We start from the raw sequence: 22447 nt of genomic DNA on the forward strand, positions 1-22447 counted from the left end.
TGGGGGAGGGAGGCTCAGGCAAATCTGTTCTTGCTGCTGGTTTGGGCTGGGGGCTTCTGATGGAGCCAGCTGGCTTGTGAGCATCTGGAGCAGGCTGTCTGAAGGAGGAATTTTAATAAGGCCAGGAGGACCCCCAGTGTCCTAACACTGAGAAGGTCAAGTGTGGTCGATCATGGAGTGTAGTCCCTGCTCTTGGGAGGCTGAGGAAAGGCTAGTGTTAGATGGCTGGTTCAAAGCCATCCTGGACTGAGTGCAACCTTCCTAGTGTTAAAAAAAAAAAAAAAGAAGAAGAAGAAGAAGAAGAAGAGGAGGAGGAGGAGGAAGAGAAGAAGGAAGGAAGGGAGGGAGGAAGGAAAGAAAGAAAAGAAAAAGGAAAAATGAAAAAAGAAAGAAAGGGGAAAGGGAGGAAAAAGAGTGTGTGCACTTGTGTGATCCAGCATGACTGGTGCCACATTCACGTAAAAATGTGAAGGATGGAGGTTGGAGGACCAAGAGCTCAAGGTAAACCTGGTCTACATAAGACCCTGTTTCAAAAGAGAGGGGATTTTAAGGGAAAGGAAGAGAAAGAAGGAAAGAAACCGGAATTCCCAGTGGCTCTGTTTCTTGGTCCTACTCGCTACCTTAAAGCGTCTACAGACTCTTTTTCCTACTGCCAGAACTAGGGTGGGACTGGAGACCCCGCCCCTCCCGGCTCGGCCCCGCCCACCCGGCTCGCCAGCCGGGGTCCAGGAGCGAGCCCTGAGCATCTGCGCTGCCAACCAGGCGAGAGCAGGTGGCTCCATCTCTCCCCTGCAGGTAAGACAAGCAACGCGGACCGGTCCACACTGAGGACCTCCAGGGCAGCTCGGAAGGACAAGGCAGAGCCTTCTCCTATCCTCTGCCAGCATCTCAGACCTAGGGGACCCCCTAAGACATCTCTGTCTTGGCTCAGTGGGCGGGTGCGACTAAACTCTGAGGAAGCTGGAGGGACCCGCTGGCTCTCCGTGATGTTGCCAGAGTCCGAGGACTGGGGAAAGCAGTGTTCTGAAAGGCAGCAGGTAAGAGGAGGACATCGTCACCCCAGTGACAGTGTGGGTCCCGGGGCAGTGTCCTTCGCGGTCCGGAATGATGGGGTGAACCGAAAGTTTCTGTTCTGGGGCAAGTGAGGTGACTGACAGCTGCTGCCTATCTGAGGTTTCTGGTGACCCTGGACCATCTGCATCGTGTACTGGGGGGGGGGGGGTGGTGCAGAAAGGAGGCGGTGGGGAGTGAGGAAATGCGGGAAATCAGGGAGGCCTGGCTCAGCAGGTCATTCTGCCTGGTGTTCTAGAGTCGGGCTGTGAAGATGAAGGTGGTCGAGGGATGACCAGGCCCCCTCGGGGGAGATTTGGACTTTAGGATGGGACTCTCTCCCAGGACTCCAGGGAAGGTTTTTGGGGACAGACGAGCTGAAGTAACTCAGCTGTGACATTGGGGCTCCCTGAGCCACAAAGGAGAGGCAATTTGGGACTTTGTGAAGCAAAGTCCCCTGAGGTGTGGAACAGAGCGAGGTAAGGAAGCTGCCACCTGGTCCCAGCCAAGATTCTAGGACCCTTCCAGAGACTGGACAGACTGAAGTGACCATTAGGAGAGAGGATTTTTCATCACTATCTAGATTCCTCATTCCATGGTTTCCTCCGACACACACCATCATTGTCAGGAAATTCTTCCTCTTTTCTTACTTGCTGTGTGTGTGTGTGTGTGTGCGTGTGTGTGCGTGCGCACACTCGGACACATCCACACGGCATGTATGTGGAGGTTAGAGGACAACTTGTTAGAGTTAGCTCTCGCTTTCCATTATGTAGTTGAGTGCTGGGGAGTTGAACTCAGATCATCAGGCTTGGCAGCAAGTGCTTTCACCAGCCAAGCCATCTTGTTGGCCCTTCTTGCTCATTTCTGGCCACCCTCTCCGCTTCTGGGATAACTTCCTGCTCTCGGGAGAACTTCAGGGGTGGGTTAGTGTTGAGTCCCATCACCTCTACCTCTGTACTTGCTTCCTTATTTGAAGATGAGGGGTAAGGATAGAACCCACCTCCAAGGCTAGCTTTGGGGATTTAAGGAGGCTATGCACGAACAGCGCTTAGCGCTTAGTGCTTAGCGTGGTGCCCGGTGAAGGCTCAACAGGTCTAAGTGTCCCCCTCCTGGGTAGGACAGCAAAGCTGATCTGCAGGGGGTGGAGGTGGGGTGGAAAATTTCAAAGCTTGTCCAGAAAGAGAGATGCCCTTCACGCCTCCCCTACCAGCCCCGGCCCCCTGCTGGTTCCCATCTCCGTGCTGCCCAGAACCTCTTACCTCCTCCTGGCTCTGTCACCTTGTTTGTGTTGCCTTTCATCTGCAGGGTGAGGCAGGATCCAGGGAGCTGCAGGGGCCCATTTGGGGCTGTGCCTAGATGGAGCAGGCTCTGGCTCGGATACCCAACTTAACAAAAATGCCCTGTGGGCGTCACCTCCCTACCTTCCCCGCCTCCAGAAATCCACAAGTTGGGATCAAACTAGGCTGAATTTTTCCAGGAAGATAAATAATCCTGCCTGGGGATTATCCGAGCCACCCTCTGGTGGAGGGAGGGAGGGCTTCAAGCCCTGGCTTTAGTTCTGGTGGCCACCAAATGGAGCCAATCCGTGAGCACCCTTCCAATCTGGGCAAGGGAGACCACACACGTGCCTGAGGCTGCGTGCTTTCAAGGGCTCCGTCCTGACTGCTTTCTGTCAAGTGTAGCGTCAGCAGGGCTGAGCGGCAGGACCACACCCCAGCTGGGGTGTTAGCACAGTTGATAGAATGCTTGCCTAGGTCACAGGCCCTGTGGCCGGGAAGCAGGCTGAGGCCAGGTAGTCTGTATGGGTGGCCCTTGTGGTGCAGAGAAGACCCGGCAGTGGGAAGTTGGCAAAGGCAGGGCTGGCTGCGGCCAGGCTGAGGACGGAGCCATCCCTCTCCATTGATGTCATTCCGGTGTGAAACTCACCTCTCGCAAAGCAGAGAGACCCGAATGTGAGCTTGGTCTTCCAGGTTGCCAATGAAGGTGTATCTGTCAAGGTAGGGGGCTAGAAAATAATGGACTGAACAAGGGCTGGGGGTGTAGCACAGTTGCCAAGTGTGCACAGGACCCCCAGTACTGCATAAAACCAGGTAAGGTAGAACATGACTTCAATCCCAGAATTTGGGAGGTGGAGTCAGGGGGACCAGGACTTTATCCTGTGTTACCTAGAGTTTGAGGCTAGCTTAGGATACATGCGAAATTATCTAAAAAAAAAAAAAAAAAAAAAAAAAAAAAAAAAAAGATTGGGCATTTCAATAGCAAGATAGATAACTTTAAAATCTATATTATTGTTGTTGTTATTTTGCAGTACTGGGGAGCAAACTCAGGGCTTTTTGTGTGCTAGGTAAGGGGTCTACCACTATCCCAGCCCCTTTGTTTTGTTTTTCAAGACAGAGTTTCTCCAGGTGTAGCCTTGGCTGTCCTGGACTCGATTTGTAGACCAGGAGGTTGGCCTCGAACTCTGCCTCCCAAGTGCCGGGATTACAGGTGTGAATTACCATGCCCGGCCATCCCTTTTTGTTTTATTTTGTTTTGTTTTGGGGACGAGGTCTGACAAAGTTACTCAGGCTGGCTTTAAACTTGAAGCAATCCTCCTGCCTCAGCTTCTCGGGTAGCCGGGATTACAGGTCTGTGCCATCATGCCATGAGAACTTTAAATATTTAGATCCATGTCTCCGGACCATCAGTGGCTCTCTTTCTCCATACCCAACTAAAGTGACAAGGAACCTGAATGAGTCTGACCTCAAGTGCCATTTGGTTAACTCCCTCCCTATACTCTTCCTTCCCCCCCCCCCCCCCCCCCGCTACAATGGCCATAAAACTAGGCTTGGGCCATGCATGTCTAGATAAAGAGGGAGTTTCAAGGTGAAATAAAAATTGTCAGTTGTCACCAATAAATGGTCCCACCCCCTTGGGCTTCCTGACCTCATTCTCTAACTCGAAATTAGGACATTAAAAAAAAAAATTTAAAAAAAGTGCTGTGATGCTTGAGTCAGGAGGAATGTGGAGGAAAGCTTGCTTTTCTTCCCAGTATGGCAAGGATGTTTTCTGCTCCCAAGGAGCGAAGACAAAACAAGCTTTCGAGCAGCAACAAGAGGGACAGAAGCCAGATCAGTGGAAGGCAAGGCTGGATATCCAACATATCTCCTGTCCTGTCCGTCCGCCCCATCCCACCATGCCTTCTCACACCCACAGCCAGGGAGGAGCTGGTCCTTCCTGAGTTTGGGGGCCAGCGAGCGGGTGGCTGGGATCATCTCTGGTAGGAACAAATGGCACGTTGTTCTAGGCTGCAGTGGAGTGGCCTGTGAGACGTGGGCATCCCGTCTGCTCAGAAGGCAAAGTTTGCTTCCTCTTTTGTGACCAGTTCTGCTCACTCATGGGACTTACTGGGCTTGGGGACCAACCTGTCACTTTGGCCTCCTTACGGTGTTGGTTGATTTTTGTTTGTTTGTTTGTTTTTTAAGAAATAATATACCCACCCACACGTATATACTCACAGTCACCCAGCACGCTACCTGGCTCACACACCAAACCAAGTCACCAAGTCTCATGTGAACACCCTTGCACACCCACCTCATACGCCCCTCCCACACTCCCAGCCTCCTTGCCCTCTTCAGGACCTTTGTACTCACCTTGGGTGACCTACCAGCTCCAGTGGCCAGCAGCTGACTTACTTGAAGGTGGCTGGGGGCTGGGCACCTGGGGTGCTTCAGTGACAGGAGGAAGTAGTACCACCTTCCTGGGACTCCTCCAAGCTCCAAGGGACTTGATATCCACCAGCTCATCTCCGGGGTTTCCCAGGAGTGTCTAGAGGCCCGGAGATCTCTAGATCTGCCTGTCTGTGTGTTTTTCTGCCTTGGTCTATGTGTGTCTTTGTCCTGTCTCTGCTGTGTGCTCTCTCCCTGCCTCTTTCTGTCACTGCCTTCCTCTCCTCCCCCCCACCCCCACCCCATCCCCACTTTTCTCTCTGGCTCCATGGCTCCATAGTCTTGTCTCTCTAGGTCTGTTTTGTCTTGTTTTGAAGACAGGCTATTACTCACACTGGCCTGGATCTCACCGTATAGCCCAGGCTGGCCTCAAACACAGCAATCCTCTGGCTACAGCCTCCTAGGTGCTGGGATCACAGCTCCCCAGCTCCACAACTCTACCTCTCAGCCTCGGTGTGTTGGTCTGTGTCTCTGGGACTCATTCTCTTGAGGAAGCTCTGGATGAGCATCTCTGGGTCACAAAAAGGAGCAAAGCATCCTGGGGCACTATTGTAAGTTCTGGGCCCCTCTCCTCCTCCAAGCAAATGAGGGGTATCGGGACCTGCAGACAAAGGGTCAGTGCTGGTGTCTCTGTCCCGGCCCCTCTGTTGAGAACTCTGGCTCTGGAGCCGGAGATGGAATATTCCTCAGTAACAAAGCCCAGAGTCATAAGGCCTGGAAACAGAACTGGGGGTTCAGAGTGATGGAAGGGCAGCCCCTTGTCTGTCTTCTTGACCAGTTCGACCTTAAACGGAAGGCAAAGGCTTGGAACCTCCCTCAAAAGTGTGGACAAGAGTAGGGCTGAATCAACACCTTTCTTTTTACCTTGAAGCAGCCAAGTTCAACTTATCCACCCCAGGCCTAGCTTCCTGCTCCAAACCACCACCGCACCCCCACCCTGCTCCAGCCTTTCCGCCACTGTGGCCGCAGGGCCTCTTTAAACAGTCCCCTGGCCTTTCTGCTCCCTGCTGCTGACCACACCATGGTCACAGCTCTTGCACAGGTCTTGCTGTGTTGGCTGCTTGTTTATTTGCCTACGGTTTCCTTGGGTGTGGTGAGATTCAGATCCACAGACCCTCCCCGAAATCTAGATGCCTACAGAGAGGCCTGGCTACATCCCAGCTGCCCTCCCTCCCTCATTGCCCTCCTGGGCCCAGCACCTTTCCTCCCCACCCTCGTGGCCTCGCCTTGCTGATTCCTACATAATGCCAGCCAGCCCTGGCCCGCTTTGAGAGTTCTAGAAGGGGCAAGGGGGTGCCAAGAGAAGATGTGAAAACCCAGAATCTTTGTGTTTTCTAGGGGTCCCCAAAGAGGGGGGAGTGGGGGGCATGGACTTCAGAACCCAGGAGGAATCTGCCCATCTTCTAGCCTGTTCTTAGCTGAGCTTGAACTGGTCACTCAGGGACACCTGAGAGAGGAAGGACTCTGTCCTGGGCTTGGGACTGTCACTTGTCTCATTGCCGTGACAATATGCCCAACAAAGGTAACTTTAGGAAGGAAGGTTTGGTTTGTCTAACAGTAGGAAGGTACAGCTGCTCAGGCCAAGTGAAGCAGGACACATCACTTCGGAAGTCAGGAAGCAAAGAGATGAATTCTGCTGCTCGATTCCTTTTTGTTTTGCTGGCAAACCCCAGCCCATGGACTATGTACTGCCCATATTTAGAGTAGCTCTTCCTATCTCAGCCTAATCTAGAAAATCTCTCATGAACACACCTAGAAAGGTCTTTCTATGGCGATTCCAAACCCAAGATGAAGTATCCTTCTAGGATCGCCACAGGAGAAATGTCCCTGGGACTCCAAGGTCTGCCAGGCACTTATTTTGCCCTCTGGCTTTATTTTTGTTGTTGTTTTGGTTGGTTGGTTCTTTTTGCCCTGGCTGTCATGGAACTAGCTCCGTAGATCAGGCTGTCCTCCAACTCATACAGAGCTATCTGCCTCTGCCTCCGGAGTGCTGGGATTAAAGGCATGTGCCACCACATCAGGCTGGCCTCTGTCTTACCTACACTCACCTTTTGTTTGTTTGTTTGTTTGTTTGTTTGTTTGTTTGATTTGGTTTGGTTTTTTGAGATAGGGTTTCTCTGTGTAGCCTTGGCTGTCCTGGACTGGATTTGTAGACCAGGCTGGCCTTGAACTCACAGCAATCCATCTGCCTCTCCCTCCTTGAGTACAGGGATGACAGATGTGCACCACCATGCCAGGCTTCCACGCTCATCTTTTCCCCCCTCCTGGAGGACCTTCCACCCAGGACTCCTCATCCCAGACCTATGTCTCCAGCTGGGAAGGGAAGGTAGGGATAGTAGCATTCCTGTGACCCGATTCTGAGTTTTGTTGCCCTAGTTTGTGGCTTCCTGTGGGGGAAAGGGACTCAGAGCCCTTTTTTTAAAAAAGCCTTTAACCAGCTAAGTGCTAATTGGGAATTTGACTAGCCCTTGCTTCAGGCTAAGGGCATCTACCCAGGATCTTCAGGTTCAGGTGTGCGTCAGGGGTGGCCAAGAAACCAGAGTGGAGATCATACAGTTTTCCTGGACAGCCTTTCCAGTAGCCAAATGTAGGAGCCAGGAATGAAGGGACAGTCCAGAATGGGGCAGCTGTTGGCATGTGTGGGTGATCCTCGGGAAGATGGGCCGAGGTGGGGGTGGGGAATACAGCCACCCTGGTATGTCTCTTTTCTCTCCTGCTGACACGAGCTTCCCTGGAACTTGCTGAAACGGCCTGCAAGGGATGTGACTATACTGTCCCTCCTTTCTCCCACAGCCCTGGAAGTACTGTCCCACTTCCCCATTCCTTGTCACACGGACACTGATTGACTCAGCAAACACTGATTTAAGTATCTACCTTGTGCTCTGCCTTGGAAATTCTAGAGAGAGAACAGAAGAGCTTAAAGACAAGGGAGTAAGAAGGGGCAGAAAGAGGCAGCTCGGGATGGAGCTGGGTTGGCCTGAGTTCTGTGCCCAGCACCCCATAAACTGGGCATGGTAGTGTGCACACCTGTAATCCTGGCACTGAGGAGGTGGAGGCAGGAAGGTCAGAAGTTCAAGTCCACCTTCTACTACTTGTCTATAAAACAAACAAACAAACAAACAAAAACCAGAAAATGTCAGAGGGGAAATGTACTTTCCACTAAGCTCAATAGCCTGAGATCTGTTTCTAGAGCCCACATGGCAGAAGGAGAGAACTGAACCATATAAGTTGTCCTTTGACCTCCACAGGGCATGAACACATACAGACATGAGCTCAGATGCTTAAACACAGTGGAGGGGGGAGGGGCATGACATGTGCACATGTGCATGCACACAATCTATCGATCTATTTTATATTTTATATCTAATATATATATATATATATATATTCTTTTAACGGAGACAAGACAGAAAACCCATTTTTAGAGAGGGCTATGAGAAAGTTGCTCATTGAGGAGATACCCAGAGTAGCAGGAGGGAGGAGCCTACAGCTAAAGAATGTTCAAGACAAAAAAGCCCAGGTTTGGGGAAGGAATGCTTGGTGGGCTCTGGGAGCAGAAAGACGCTGGTGTGGTTGGAGTATCTGTCACATGGAGGTGAGAGCAGTATGGAAATAGATCTGGTGAGCCCTGGCTATTTTGACCTGGCTATTTTAACCCCAAGAACGTTTTGAATACGAACATTTTAAATCAAAATGTGCCAACCCTGGGCGACGCTTTCCAGTTTGAATTCTATTCAGCCAACTTAATTGCCTTGAGTTTTTCTTCTCTTTTCTTTTTATTTTCAAGTTTTCTCCCTATGGTGCAGTGGGACACATGTCCATGCTTCTCGTTTCATTTTAATTTCAACCAAAACTCTTTCTCAGCATCAAGTCCTTGTGCATGTTGGCTGCTAGGATCTGATCCTTCCGTCAGTCTAGGAGCTGCAGGCTCCCTGGCTCTGCCATGGAGCGTGACGAGGTAACTTCATCTGGTTTGGGAAGACTGGGAAAGTACAACGAGACTCGCGGCTAAGATTTCATTGTTTTGCCAGGTTCCGTCAAGAATGAGTTTTCTCCTTGCCAGTTTCTGGTAATCACTCTGTCGCTTCTACCAGGAATATTTTTAGTAGGCAAGTAGTATTTATATCTCAGTTAATCTGTGGGAGGGGTGCTGGGAGAAGAAAGAAGGATTTCAAAGAGGCCAAGAAGGACCCAGCCATTCCAACCCAGCCTTGCAGGTCACATGAGGCTATGGACGGCTATGAATGTGGCTCAGCACAAAACTGTAAACTGACTTAAAAACATGAGATTAGGGGGAAACATTTTTTTTTTAAAAAGGGTTTTTGTTTTTGTTTCTGAGACTGGGTTTCTGTTTGTAGCCTTGGCCAGAAGATCCGCTGGAGCTAGAGTTACAGGTGGTTGTGAGCCACTTGACATGGGCGCTAAAAATCAAACAACACTTGCTTTCAACTGCCCAGCTCTTTCTTCCTTCCTCCTCTTCCTCCTCCCTCTTCCTTCTTTTGTAATTCATTTGCAAGTTTCTTCAGTGTGAACTTTGTAGATGACAACGGTGGTGTTACAATATGGAAAGGCGAGACAGGCCTGGAACCATTTTACCCCTTCCAGCTGGCGTGAGGATTTTCCCCAGAAAGAAAGGGAACTGTCAGAGCTTCCGTTTGTTTGTGGCAGGGTCCTCCCACTCTGTATCTTAGGCTAACCTGGCATCACTGAATGGCCCAGCTGGTCTTGAACTCACAGCAACGCAACTACCTTGGCCTCCTGAGGGCTTTACCTTTTCATCGCACTGGCTTCCTGAGTGCTTTTAAACAGACAGATGACATGGTGCTCAGAGATGATGATGATGATTTGCAGTGCTGAGTACGGAACCCAGGGCTTTGCCCATTCAAGTGTGGGGGGGGTGATGTACCCCTTAGCTTCCTCCTATGTGCAGAGAATATTTTATGGGAGGGAGTAGTGGGAGATAGAGACAGCAACAAGACGAGGTGGTAACCATTCCCCATTCAGACAGGAGGAGTAACAGGATTGGAGATTTAGCAAGACAGAAAAGGTAGAACCCACAGCAACCCCTAGGATCCTATCATGGCCTCCCACACCTCCCTCCTGATATTAAAAACATCTGAGAAACTAGAGTCTGGCCCTAGGGTTTGTGCAGGGTAGGAACCAAAGCCTAAAGTGTTTGCCCCTGAATGCCAGTTGGGGAGGGGATGCCTGACCCCACCCGTCCAGAGTCACGTGGCTGGAACTACCACTGGCCACAGAGCTGGCCCTGAAACAGACCCAGACACAGGGCGCTTGTCCTGCTATGGCTCGGAGCTCAGGGTGTGACCCTGGACAAGGGTACAAAGGGGCCTCTGTCAGTGTGGGGCACAGTGCCCACCTGGACCAGGCCAGGCGCCTGAGGAGTGAGGAAGTGGCCTGAGAGTATTGAGGGGAGAAACCTGGAGGTTTCATGCACCTGGGATTTGAGTGTCATATGGCTGAAGTCACTTCCTCACCTCTAAGGGGGTGCTCTAGACCCCAGCTCCCCAGACCTAGCATGAGGCCAGCACTATCTGCTGACTGACTCAGGGATCGTCGAGCATTATTTAACAAAGACCCATAACGTTACCGTGTGCATGTTTGCTGAGCACTTTTCAGGTGTTGACTCATTTGATCCCTGTTAAGACCCACTAAGTGGGTACTATTAGTATTTGTCCTTATGTTACACATGAGGAAACTGAGGCTCAGTGGCACGATCTGAACCCAGGTCCTATAGCTATATACCTTGCTTCTGGAAAGCAAGATGGGCATTCCTCCAGCCGGGTGCCTCAGTAGGTGTGTGTATCCTCCAAGGGGGAGGGGGAGGCATGTGTACCTTGGAGAATATAACTACATATTGTCCCCTTGCTAAGAATCTCCATGCGTGGTAGCATGGGACTGTAATCCCAGCACTCAGGAGGCTGAGGCAGGTGACTCTCGAGTTTAAGACCCTGAGCTATGTGTTCAGACCCTGTCCCAAAACAAACAAACAAACAAACACAAAATAGAACACCTGGGTATGTACTTGGGAGGGGAATCAGAAATTCAGTCATCCTCAGTTACATACTGAGTCCAAAGTCAGCTTGGCCACATGATCCACGGTCTCGCACAGAGAGAGGGGAAAGGCTGGAGAGATGGCTGAGCAATTAAGAGTACTTGCTGCTCTTCCAGAGAACTGGGGTTCCGTTTCCAGCACCCACATTAGGGAGCTCACAACTGCCTGTAACTCTAGTTCCAGGGTATCCAATGCCTTCTGGCCTCATCTGTGGTGCATATAAACTCACAGAGGCACACGCCATACTCATAAATAAAAAATCAAAGTGTCTTAGTCAGTGATCTATTGCTGTGAAGAGACACCATGACCATGATAACTTTTGCAAAGGAAGGTATTTAACTGGGGCTTGCTTATAGTTTCAGAGGCTTAGTCCATTATCTTCATGGCAGGGAGAGTGAAGACAGATGTGTCAGGTCTAGTGCTGGAGAAGTAGCTGGTAGCTACATCCTGATCCACAGGCAGAGAGAAAGAGAAAGAAAGAGACAGACAGACAGACAGACAGACTGGACCTGACATGGGCTTTTGAAACCCACCCCAGTGACATACTTCCTCCAACAAGGCTGCACCCCCTAATCCTTTTAATCCTATCAAAGAGTCCCACTCTCTGTTGACTAAGCATCAATATATGAGCCTATGGGTGGGGGGATTCTTATTCAAACCTCCATACAAAGAAATCTTCAAACAAACAAACAAACAAAACCTCTTTACCTCAGGTCCCTCAATCTGAGGTCCTAGGGTAGGAGCTGGAAGAAGACCCTACCAAACTCCCCAGGAGGTACGTTCAAGGCCAGATATGTCTTTGAAAGGCCTACGCAAAGTTCTAGACCTTAGCTGCACATCAGAATCACCTGGGCAGAAATTCAAAATCCTCAGGCCACAGCACAAACCAAGCCCATCAGGGCCCACAAGGGACTTGTGCATTAGAAGTTTTTGGAGCTGTCAGTGGTTCAGTGGTTCTGGTTTGGTTCAGGTAAGTAAGCAGAGTCGGACCTCTCCAGTGGGCCTGTTCTGCTTGTCAGAGAGAGCCTCTCAATTGTCCCAGGGATCCCACGAGGTGTGTTTGCCCAGCCATAGAGATGGGGCATCACTCAGGGGCCAGGCTGTGTCCTAGGCCTGGAGTTTATAGCTTTTGGGAAGCTCAGCTAAGGGAAGCCTCTGGGGACTGAACAGAGGGGCAGGGGCCCAGGAAATATTGACACATTCCATATCAGTGTTTCTCAAGCCTGTGATGGTGTACATTTTTAATCCTGGGCAGAAGCAGTTCAAGGCCAGCCTGTTCTTACATAACCAGTTCTAGGCAGGCCAGGAATGTGACTGTTTCAAAAGAAAGTAAGAAAGAGAGAGAGAGAGAGAGAAGCTAACTCTTAGTGGTCTATGCTACAGGTCACCAGAGGAGGGTGCCTGGATGTGGTCAGCTTCTCCATGGCTGATCAGATAGGGGCTCTGGCCATTCCATACCACTGGCTCCTTCGGCCAATGGGCTTGGAGAGCCAGCCTTCCTCCAATCCTCAGGATCCTCCTCTTCCATCCTTAGTCTGGACAGGTTAGGTTGTTCCTGGGGCCTGCTGGGCTAACTCATTAAATAAAAGGTTCAGGAAATGAAGGGTGGGTTAGCAGTCACAGGACCTTAATTTCCATAGGGTTGGCTCTGGCTTATAGTCAGGGCTCCTGTGGGCATCTTCTGAATGCCTCTCTTGAAGCAAGAAGGAAGGAAGCCAAGGTTGCCCCAGGGGGACCCCAACCCTTGGTCTTCACGTTCCTTTCCGGGTAGTAACTCTCATGAAGTCCTCCCACGAGCTGACTGCTTTCTAGACTGCAGTTAGTGTCGCCCACACTGGGGAGAGGGCTGCCCCTCATGTTGGTTGCCCAAACGCTCCAGCCTCCTTTTCTCTAGTTTTGGTCTCTGTACACCCCAGACAGCTTTGCAAAGCTGGGTGAGGAGGTTGAAATGATTTCCATTGCTTTGATATTAACCACAAGCAGGAATTGGCTTTGGTCTGGGAAAGTTTGGTGTTAGGCTGGCAGCTTTGGGGTGCAAGATGATGGAAAGGTAGGAAAGAGACTCAGCCTAGACGTGAGAAAGAGCACCCATAGCTTGGGAGAGAGTACTCGGAGGTTTTTTGTTTGTTTGTTTTTGTTTTGTTTTGTTTTTTGGCATTCTGCCTAAGCCTGTTTGTCTTCCTACTTCTTTTGACCTATTGGTTTCTTTCTTTTCTTTTTTGTTTTGTTTTTCAAGACAGGGTTTCTCTGTCTAGCCTTGGCTATCCTGGCCTCACTTTGTGGACCAGGCTGGCCTCGAACTCACAGAGATCTGCCTGCTTCTGCCTCCCTGAGTGCTGGGACTACAGGCATGCACCACTGCACCCGGCTGAGCCATTGACTTCCAAAGCACAGCTGTGAGGAAGTTCTTCTGCGGTCTAATCCCAGTCCCTTCAGCTGTAACTAATGGTTTCATCCTTCTCATGGTCGGGACTTTACAGTTTGCAGGGTGCTTGCTGTTGTCACCCCCCATTGCAGAAAGGGAGATGCTCCCAACCTCATGGCTAAGAAGTGATCAAGTTGTGACACAACTTGCCCCATTCACTCACGCCTGTACTCATGGGAATCCCTCAGATCACACCCAGAGACACACCCCTTTCCACAAGTACCTGTCTCACCAACTCCAAAGTGCTTAGTCCTAGAGAGGTCATCCTGTCCATCCCCCTGCGTCTATTTCTGCCAGGCCAAGTGTATGTGCAGCTCCTGTGGCCAAGGCCCAGAAGCGGGTGGTGAAGTTGGGGAGTCATGGTGTCAGCTGCTGTGCTCCTTCGTGGGCAAAGCCTTTGAACACATAATGTGATAATCTCTGCCTGATTGCTGCACACCAAGGGCCTCCCTGGGTTCATCCGAGAATCCATTAGGGACCTCACAGGAGCAGCGAGCTCTGCGCCTGGCGCTGGGCTTTCTGCCTCCATGCCCCACTGCATGCTGGGAAGGATTGGCTTGTTCTTTAGCTGCAAGACACAATTACCAGACACTGCTAGAAATGAGTCAGGCTTCCCGCTTTGAGACCTGGATGAGGTCGGGCGGGGGCCGGGTTTCTCTTCTAGACTGAGCTGTAGAATATTCCAGATCAGTGCCGCCGGTTCGCCTGGCCAGCAGCAACCCCAGCAGGGGCTGAGAGGCCATTCTGCTAGCCCTATCCTAAGGTCCTGGCTGGGAAACTGAGGCCAGCTGTTGTCCCCCACGGCATCCCTGCTCAGAAGCCACTCAATTAGCACTCTGTGTGACTCTGTGTTCCCAGCGCCTGTCTCATTATTTAGGGATTTATGATCGTGCCGGTCATTGTGAAGGACGACTGTCCGGGTTTATGTGAGGGGAGCCGCGCCAGCAGGAGGTGGTGCCGTTCTGCTTCGGACAGGATGGGGATTTGATTTCAGGGGGATTTGCGGCTGGTGGGGAGCCGCCCCGGCCACACGGCGGCTCAGAGCTATTTTAGGAGCCAGGGAGGGCCCAGTGGCTCTGCCCCTCCAGTAGGAGCACAGGACGGAAAGGGTGGGGTGTAGACCCGAATTTGGGGTTCCCTCCCACCCTCCTGGAACCCATGGACCCAGCCAGAACTGAGGCAGTTCAGTCAGCCCCTGGGTGGGCAATGGGCAAGATGGAGGAGCAGCTGGGAAGGTATGAGGCTCCTGGCCTGATTCCCATGGCACAGCGGGGCTTTGCTCCCACCGGAGTGCTCACTGCCATTACACCAAATAATTATTATAACAGTTGCACATATTTAGAGCCACAATTACATTTATTGAGGGGCTAGAGATGTAGTTGAGTTGGCAGAGTGCCCGCCGATCACACACAAAGCCCTGGGTTCAACCTTCACCATGACCAAAACTGGGCACGGTGGCACAGGCCTATAATCCCAGCAGTAGGGAAGTAGAGGCACGAAGATCAGAAAGTCAAGGTCATCCTCTGCTATAAAGTGAACTTAGGGCCTGGCTGGGCTGACTGAGACCCTGACCCAAAAGGAAGGAAAACAAGAGATTACTTTTCTTGAGCTCTCAGGGAAGGTTCCCGGTGAGGGGGAAGGGGAACAGCCTCAAGCTTGGCTCTCCAGCTCCCTTGTTCTCCAGAGTCCAAGTTGGATAATAGCATGAGCCCCTCCAGCCTTGGCATCCCCATCTTCAGGGCAGGCACCAGGCGTGCCTAATTAATGGTACTCGTGCTGTTGTGCTGTTAACCGGGCCTCTGTTTTCTCTGGGGCTCTGCAAAGATCATCTCCCAACCTAACACTATGATGTCTGTTTACTGCCTTGGTTTACATGCTCCAAGAGGGGAGGTTGAGTAAGCTCACACAGCCAGAGCAAGGTGTCTGGTCCAGCTGTGTCAAAACCCACTGTGAGTTGTTTTTGTCCATTCTGCAAATCTAGCAACGTGTGCCGACCAGCACCTGGGGACTTACTCCCACACAGAGAGGAAGAGGAGATGATGGGATGAAACTGGCAGTGGTGAGTTCCAGGATGGCCAAGCTGGAGACTTGGTGCCTTTATTTAGACCATGGGTCATTTTTTCTGGCTGGACCAGGAGAACAAGAGCTAGGGGGACTGGGTCTATTGCCGGGCAAGCAGAAGATGGGCAGGGGAGGGCTAGCACCAGCTGGTATCACAATGGAATGGAGGGCTTCTCTTTTCCTTTCCTCCTTACCCCACTCTTTTTCTCTCTCTCTCTCTTTTTTAAAAAATTTATTTATTTACACATTTGAGCACTTTATTTGCATGTATGCCTGCATGACAGAAGAGAGCATCAGATCCCATTATAGATGGCTGTGAGCCACCATGTGGTTGCTGGGAATTGGACTCAAGACCTCTGGAAGAGCAGACAGTGCTCTTAACTGCTGAGCCATCTCTCCAGCCCCCACCCCACTCTTTTTTTTTTTTTTTTTCCACTGCTTAAGACAGGATGTCACAATGTAGTCCAGGCTAGACTAAAACTGGCTGTGGAGCCTAGGCTGGCCTCAGACTCATGATCCTCCTTCCTCAGTGGCAGGGCTCTCAGACATGTCACCATCATGCCTGGCCCCATCCCAACTTTATAGGACAAGAGTCACCTAGCACATTAGAATAGGCCCTTAGAAGTCCTATGGCATAGAGAAAAGAAATAGCCCTAGACTGGAGCCAGCCAGTTGTGTTCAGACCTCCACTTCTCTTTCGCTGTGTGAACTGGGGCAGATAAGTGAATCTCTCAGAGCTCCCCCTCCCGTCCATATCTGCAAAATGAGAGTCTTGCTGATCTTTTGGAAACCATCAGAGTCAGTGGGTTGCTAAAGCTGTTGGGAGGGTCTAGAAGACAAGGCCAGCCCCAGAGGGTAATGCTTTGTCAATGTACAGGGCTGCTTTTAGGGATGTGTTTTACCAGTGTCTAGGTGAAGCCACGTCTCTGCGACGGCCCTGAGCCGGCACCTGTGGCCCTGCTGAGTGACGCTGAAGTCCCAGCAGGTGCGAGGGCCAGCCATATAAACATACAGTCTTCTGTTCATCCATCCAGAGAGCACTTGTGAACTGTGCCGTAGCTCAGCAGAAGAGTGCCTGCCAAGCACGTGTGAGGCCGTGGGTACGGGTCCCAAGCATGTCAGAAATAAAAAAGAGGGAGTCGCTCACTAGGGGGTGAGTCATGGAGGCTGAGCTAACCCGTAGCTACATCCCGCATCCCATACAAGCGGGTTTGGGGATTTCACAGGCCCTTGGCTCTTTCTAGATGGCGGGCAGAAGAGTTAAGGGGTCGTGTCATTAATAAGGACAGGGCTGAGGCAGGAAGATGTGTTCCTCCGTCTTTTCTAAAGGGGAAAAGCCCAAGTCAGCTGGGGGAGATGGAACTGGGATAATGGATCAGATACAAGGCAGAACAAGAACTCTCAGAATTACCTTGGCTCCGGGAAGAGGTTCAGAGCATCGGGGAGGCAACGTGGGGTTTCAGAAGTCCTCACCGCAGCGAGGCAGGTTCTGTGTGCTCTGGGAGCCACATCTTGGAGGGGATCCCGGAGGAGGAGGACCGTATCAAGGGCTGCATATGAAGGCATATGGTTCCAAGCTGGGAGAAGAGATCCCTTCAGAAGAGGCTGTAGCCGGCTGTCTATGTAAAGCAGAGTGGCTTGTTCTGTGTCACGTGAAACAGATGGAAGACCAGTATGTGGAGTCACAGGAAAAAAACTGTCTCCCCCAGAGACGAGCTAGCCAGCAATGGGGTGGGGGCATTCTGTGGAGTGCTGGGGTGTCTGCCACGGGCATGTTAAAACTTAGGATGGAGGGTAACCGGTCAGGGATGGCCAGTAAAAGGGACAGGGTGACCTCTAAGGTCCCTTCCAAGTCTGGACAACTGCATCCACTACTGACAGACGTGGGGTGTGGACTACGGGAAGGCAGTGCGGCTGGGTCTGAAGGGAGGATGGGTGCCCTGTGGGATGAAGTGTATACCGGGTGGATCATGGCTGCCATCCCTTGCCTGGATTTGCTTTTGGAAAGACTGGCAACCATCTTAATAAGAAGTAATCCACGTACCATACCGTCTGCCTGTCTAAAGTGCACGGACTTCAAAGGGGACATGAATTTGTCCTTTCACAGCTCTTTGTGAAGAATCTCCTAAGTATTCATCAAGCCTTATGTGTGTGTCTCAGAGAGCTGGGATAGGAAGGCCCTGCCTCCGTGGGGGAGGGTAAGTGCCCAGCTAGAACAGCCACCTGGGAGATACAGGAGATCAGAGACCGAGCAGAAAGGAGCTGGGGGGAGGGGCGTGGGGAGGCGACAGCTGAGCTGAGGAGGCCCGTGACAAGCTGATAAGTTACGTGGAGATCGATGGAATGTCTCAGGTTGATGAACAGCGAGGGCAAAGGCCCTGGGGTAAGACTCAGTTGGTAGCTCGGAAGACCAAGACCAGCTAGAAACCTAGGTGGCAATTCAGTGCCCTGTCTGGTGGGCTGGCATCCCCAGGCTTCCTGAGTGCTTTCTCGGGTTCACCTCGAGAGGGTCAAGAAGAACTGGACAGCATGCAAAAGCCACCCGTGATCCTTTTCTACGGCTTTGGCTTTCTTACCTGGTGATTGCTTCCCTAGTGACAGGGCTACTGGGCAGGTCATGACACCAGCCCCTGCTGTCCTCTGCAGATCCCTCTCTGGCTGTCGCCTCCCCAGCAATCTCTCCCTCCTTCCCCTCACCTCTGGACAGCCCTAGGGCAGTCTGAAGTTTGGTGCTCACTTCCTGAGTGCCTTTGAACCCGGATCTTTTCTGCTGTGTGAAGCGGGAACTCAGCCAGTCTGGGCAGAGTAGATGTCTCCTGGCTTCTAGGAGCGTGCCTTGCCGATTCCCCAAACAAAAAGGTCCAGGAAGAGGGTGGGCCTTGCTGCGATGGCTCTTCAGCCAGGGGAAGGATTCCCCTCTCTGACTGCTTCTCCAGAGCAGGGCTGGGGAGGCTCCTGGCAACTGCTCAGCACAGGCCGAGCAGGGGCGGGCTCCGAGGAGGCGCGGGACAGGGACTGGCCAGCTGCAGACTGCAATTGCCCTGGTGCCGCTCAGCGGGGTGCGCGTCCCTGGCCCTGTTCAGGTAGGCGGGGGCGCCAGCCACCAGATCCCTATGGCGCAGGCTGACTGACAAGGACCAGGGGAGGGGGGACAAGTTCAGCAGGGTGGCTTGGATGGGTTGGGGGGCAGCAGTGAGGTCCCCCGCCTGCTCCGCCTGCCTTGTGACCTAGGGAGATACTGCTTAACCTGAAGCTGAGGTTGGGAAGGAGACAGCTCCCTGATGGCCAGGGAGGCTGGGATCACTTAGCAGCTAGGGGGTTTGTCTTTGGGAAGGAGGGCTCCACGAAACAAGCCACTCCTTTTCCTCAGGAGTTTAAAAGATCCCAAAGTCCAGCTAGCCCACCGGCCCCCTACCCCCAAAGGGAGAGAGGAAAAGTCCTGGGTCTGTTTGAGAGTACAAGGAGCGCTCCTGCCACCTGCCCCCACCTGTGACCTTCTCAGGCATCAAAGGCCTTCCTGTCCTGTCCTCTCTACCAAACCCAGGGCCTCATCTTCAGGGAAGAGGGTGTCCTCTGAGCCTGACCCACCCCCACAGCCCGTCTGAAGCCATCCATGGATCCTCCAAGCCTTGTTCCCCCAGACTCCCAGCACCCTCCTACTTTGGGAGTGCTGGTTGGTGGGGCTGTGGATAAAGGATGGGCAATGGGGTGCTATTTTCCTGGCACTTTAAGGAGCTAGGCTAGAAGAGGTACAATCAGGGCCAGCTCTGCCAGGATGCAGGCCCAGGGATGCCTGGGAGAGGACATAGAGCACAGGGGACCTACTCCCTCAGCTAGGTTTCTTAGCTTTTTCAGGAAGCAGAGGGAGGGGAAGGGGTCCTGCCGCTAGCATACCCTCCCCCTACATTAGAGGTAGTTACTCCGAATTGGTATTGAGGACCATGCAAGGAGAGATACAGGTTAGAGAGTAAGAAGAATTCCCTTACTTCCTAAAAGTGGACCCTGAGTCTTAAGGAGGAGTCTTAAGGCTCAGGAGAGGAAACCCCCATTTTTAGGGCTGTCAGAAAGGAGGGAAGTCCCCCTGGAGCACCCAGACAAGGAGTAACAACATGGCAGGGCATGGAGAAATAGAGGCTGTGATCTTAGCCTGTACCCTCACGCTCCCTCACCTCCTCTGCCCTCTTACCCTTCCTTGGAGCTGGATAGAATCTTGACTTTCCAAAGCTCTTGGCCAGCTCGCTCCCAATCCTAAGTGCCCAGAAGTCCCCAGGGAGGAAACAGGTTTCTGTTGTCACTACTTGAGATAGGAGACGGACATGGCTATCTGGCGTTTGTCCCATGGAACATCAGGCCTGGCCCCTGCTTCCCGGGCCCAGCCCCAAGCATCCTGTTGTGTGGATGGGAATGGGAAGCCAGCAGGGCTGACCCTGCTCAGACCACACCCATCTCAGTCCTCTAGGTGAGGGCTTCTGGCTCTTGTGGGGTCTGAGTCATGGCCTTTGGTCCTCTTCCATCCCCTCCTCTTTGTTCCTCATCGGGGAACAGTAGCTGAGAACCCAGAGTTCTGAATTGCATTTACCATCTGTCCAGAGTGGTGGAGAGGGGACCCTGGGAGCTGTGCTGAAGCCTTCCCTCCACCCAATCCCGAATGCTCTCTCCACCCTACCCCTCAGCTCCATGTGAACAGGTATAGGCTACACAGAAGCCTCCACTGGCTCCCTGGGTCCCAGCCGGCTAGGCTAGGTACCATTGGTTGCACGTACTAAAGAGCTGTTTCCTTTGCTCACCCTGGGAGATGGCAGTGGGGAGGTGGCTGAGAGGGGCAGAGAGGCCACAAAGCTTGGTGGCAGTTCCTCCAGCTCACTGAGGGGTCTCTGGCTCCACTAGGACAGGCCCATGGTGAGGTTTCTCCTCTTCCAGAAAGTTCCTTGTGTAGCTGGGTCCCTGCTAGGGTGGCCTCCTCCCACTTCCTTCACAGCCACGTGGTGAGGTGACTGACACGGGCTGCTTGGGTTCCCATCCATATTCTACAGGACAGTTCTAGATTTTGGGGGAGGGGAGGACGTAGTGCCATTCACTTGCCTCTTTCACTCTGGCCTGCAAAACCTCCTGAGTGTCCTGAGGAGTGGTGGACTGTGCCTTGAGGTTATGGACACCCACCTACCCAGTAGCTCCTTTTGTGCAGCCAAGGCAGGGTCACACAGCCTGGCCTGGCGCCCCCCCCAACCCCCGACACGGCAGCTCCTGCTGATTTACCACTGTAGCTCTGCCTGTAAAGGTCCCAGAAGATCATGTTCAACCTAGTCCTCTCTCCTTAAAGACCAGGAAACCAAAGCCCAGATGGGCATGGACCAGCTGAGGTTGGCCTGCTAGCCAGGTCCCCGTCCCAGGGCCAGGGCCTGGGGCCTGGCTGGGAGGGGTGCAGGGTGCCTGTTGGCAGACATGGGGGAAAATGCCGGAGTGTAATTGGGCTCATTAAGTGTTTGCTGAGGGAGTCTCCATGCCTGGCTAAAGTTGGGAACAAGCCTAGAAACTTCTCCTCCAGTTACCCCTTTGGAAGAGGACATCTTCCCTGGCCTGGTGGGAGACAGCCCTCTACTCTTCATGGTACGGCCTTTGGTCCTTTTCCATCTCATCATCCTCTGCAGAGACAGGCAGAGGACCTCACTGGAGAGCAGTAGCTGAAGCCTCCACTAAAACCCAGGGTTCTGAAGTGTATCCATCATCCATCAGAGTGGTGAAGAGAGGAATCCTGGAAGCTGTGCCTGAGTGCTCCCTCCACCCAATCCCAAGTTCTCCCTTCACCCAACCCCTCAGCTCCACGTGAACAGACACAGGCTACCCAGACGCCTCTATTAGCTCTTTCATAGGCTGGCCTCCTATCACGCTTGTACCTTTTCTATCTGCTTCAGTCTTTGGCTCTCTCTCTCCGGGAAGGTGGGAAGCAGGCATATGCACCCTCACTCCTGGGTAAACTCGACAGATGGGCTCACACACACACACACATTGTCTCTTTCATCTTGTCCTTCCACCTGGCTTTCTTGGCTCTGGCCCTGTCTCTTCTCAGCCAGGGTGTGACACTTCCCTGCCTGCCACTGGACCTTAAAAGGGGCTAAATAGCTGGGATTCTCCCATCATTCCCTTTGAGCCCATGAGCCTTCCCAACTCTGCCCTGAGGCGGTTCAGTAAAGACAGGTGAGAGAGCAGTGGTTTACGGGCTCTGAGTCAGATAAGTGCAGCTCGCTCAGGTCTAGCTGGGGAATCTTGAGGTTCTCTAATCTGTGGGCTGTGCAGAAGGTTAATAATAGTGTCCACCTCATGATGCTATCGTGGAGTTTAAAAAAGCCCCTGTGTGCAAGGTGTCTGGCACGCAGCGAGCCCTCACTGTTTGGACTTTGCCACGAGAAAGACAGGATCTGGGACTGGAGAGATGGCTCAGTTAGAGCATTTGCTGCTCTTCCAGAGGACCCAAGTTCAGTTCCTAGAGCCTGTAGAGCAATTCATTCCAGTTGTAAGGGATCTGATGCTCTCTTCTGGTCTCTGTGGGCCATGCATGTGGCATATACTCTGACACACATACAAACACATACATTAAAAAAAAATACTTCTTAATTTTTTTATTATGTGTGCATTGGTGTTCTGCATGCATGTATATCCGTGTGAAGGTTCAGATCCTCTGGAACTGGAGTTACCGACAGTTGTGAGCTGCCATGTAGGTGCTGGGAAATGAACCCGAGTCCTCTGGAAGAGCAGCCAGTCCTCTTAACCATTAAGCAATCTCTCTAGCCCTCCCCCACTTAAATAATAATACTTAAATAAAAAACAAAACAAAACAGCCAGGTGGTGGTGGTGGTGCAAGCCTTTTGTCTCGGCACTCAGGAGACAGGGTTTCTCTGTGTGGTTTTGGCTGTCCCAGACTCGATTTGTAGACCAGACAGAGATCCGCCTGCCCCTGTTGGAATTAGAGCCAGGCACTACACTGGGTTTTCGACGCTGCTAGGGATCAAATCTAGAAGTTTATGCATTCTAGGCAAGCAACAATTACCAACTGAGCTGAAGTCCCTGGCCCAGACAATCTTTTAGGGTTGTTGTTTTTTTTTCCGGGTTTCCCCCTGGCTTTCCATAGTTTTT

At 52.1% G+C, this 22447-nt stretch overlaps 1 protein-coding gene across 6 annotated transcripts in view; it reads left to right on the forward strand.

The window, feature by feature from the left end:
• The first annotated feature begins 394 nt into the window (after positions 1–394).
• Znf385c (zinc finger protein 385C) overlaps positions 395–22447 on the forward strand; it is a 53048-nt gene continuing 30995 nt past the window's right edge. Inside the window, exon 1 of one of the 6 annotated variants that reach the window (XM_060386707.1) lies at positions 395–795. The gene's annotated coding sequence lies outside the window, so the exon portion shown is untranslated. Of the gene's footprint in view, positions 796–862; positions 1038–2902; positions 3048–22447 lie in introns of those variants that run through there. The other 5 variants (XM_060386708.1, XM_060386709.1, XM_060386704.1 and 2 more) reach the window with 5 other exon arrangements.

This window comes from Meriones unguiculatus, chromosome 7, assembly GCF_030254825.1.
Source record: "Meriones unguiculatus strain TT.TT164.6M chromosome 7, Bangor_MerUng_6.1, whole genome shotgun sequence".
Taxonomy (NCBI): domain Eukaryota; kingdom Metazoa; phylum Chordata; class Mammalia; order Rodentia; family Muridae; genus Meriones; species Meriones unguiculatus.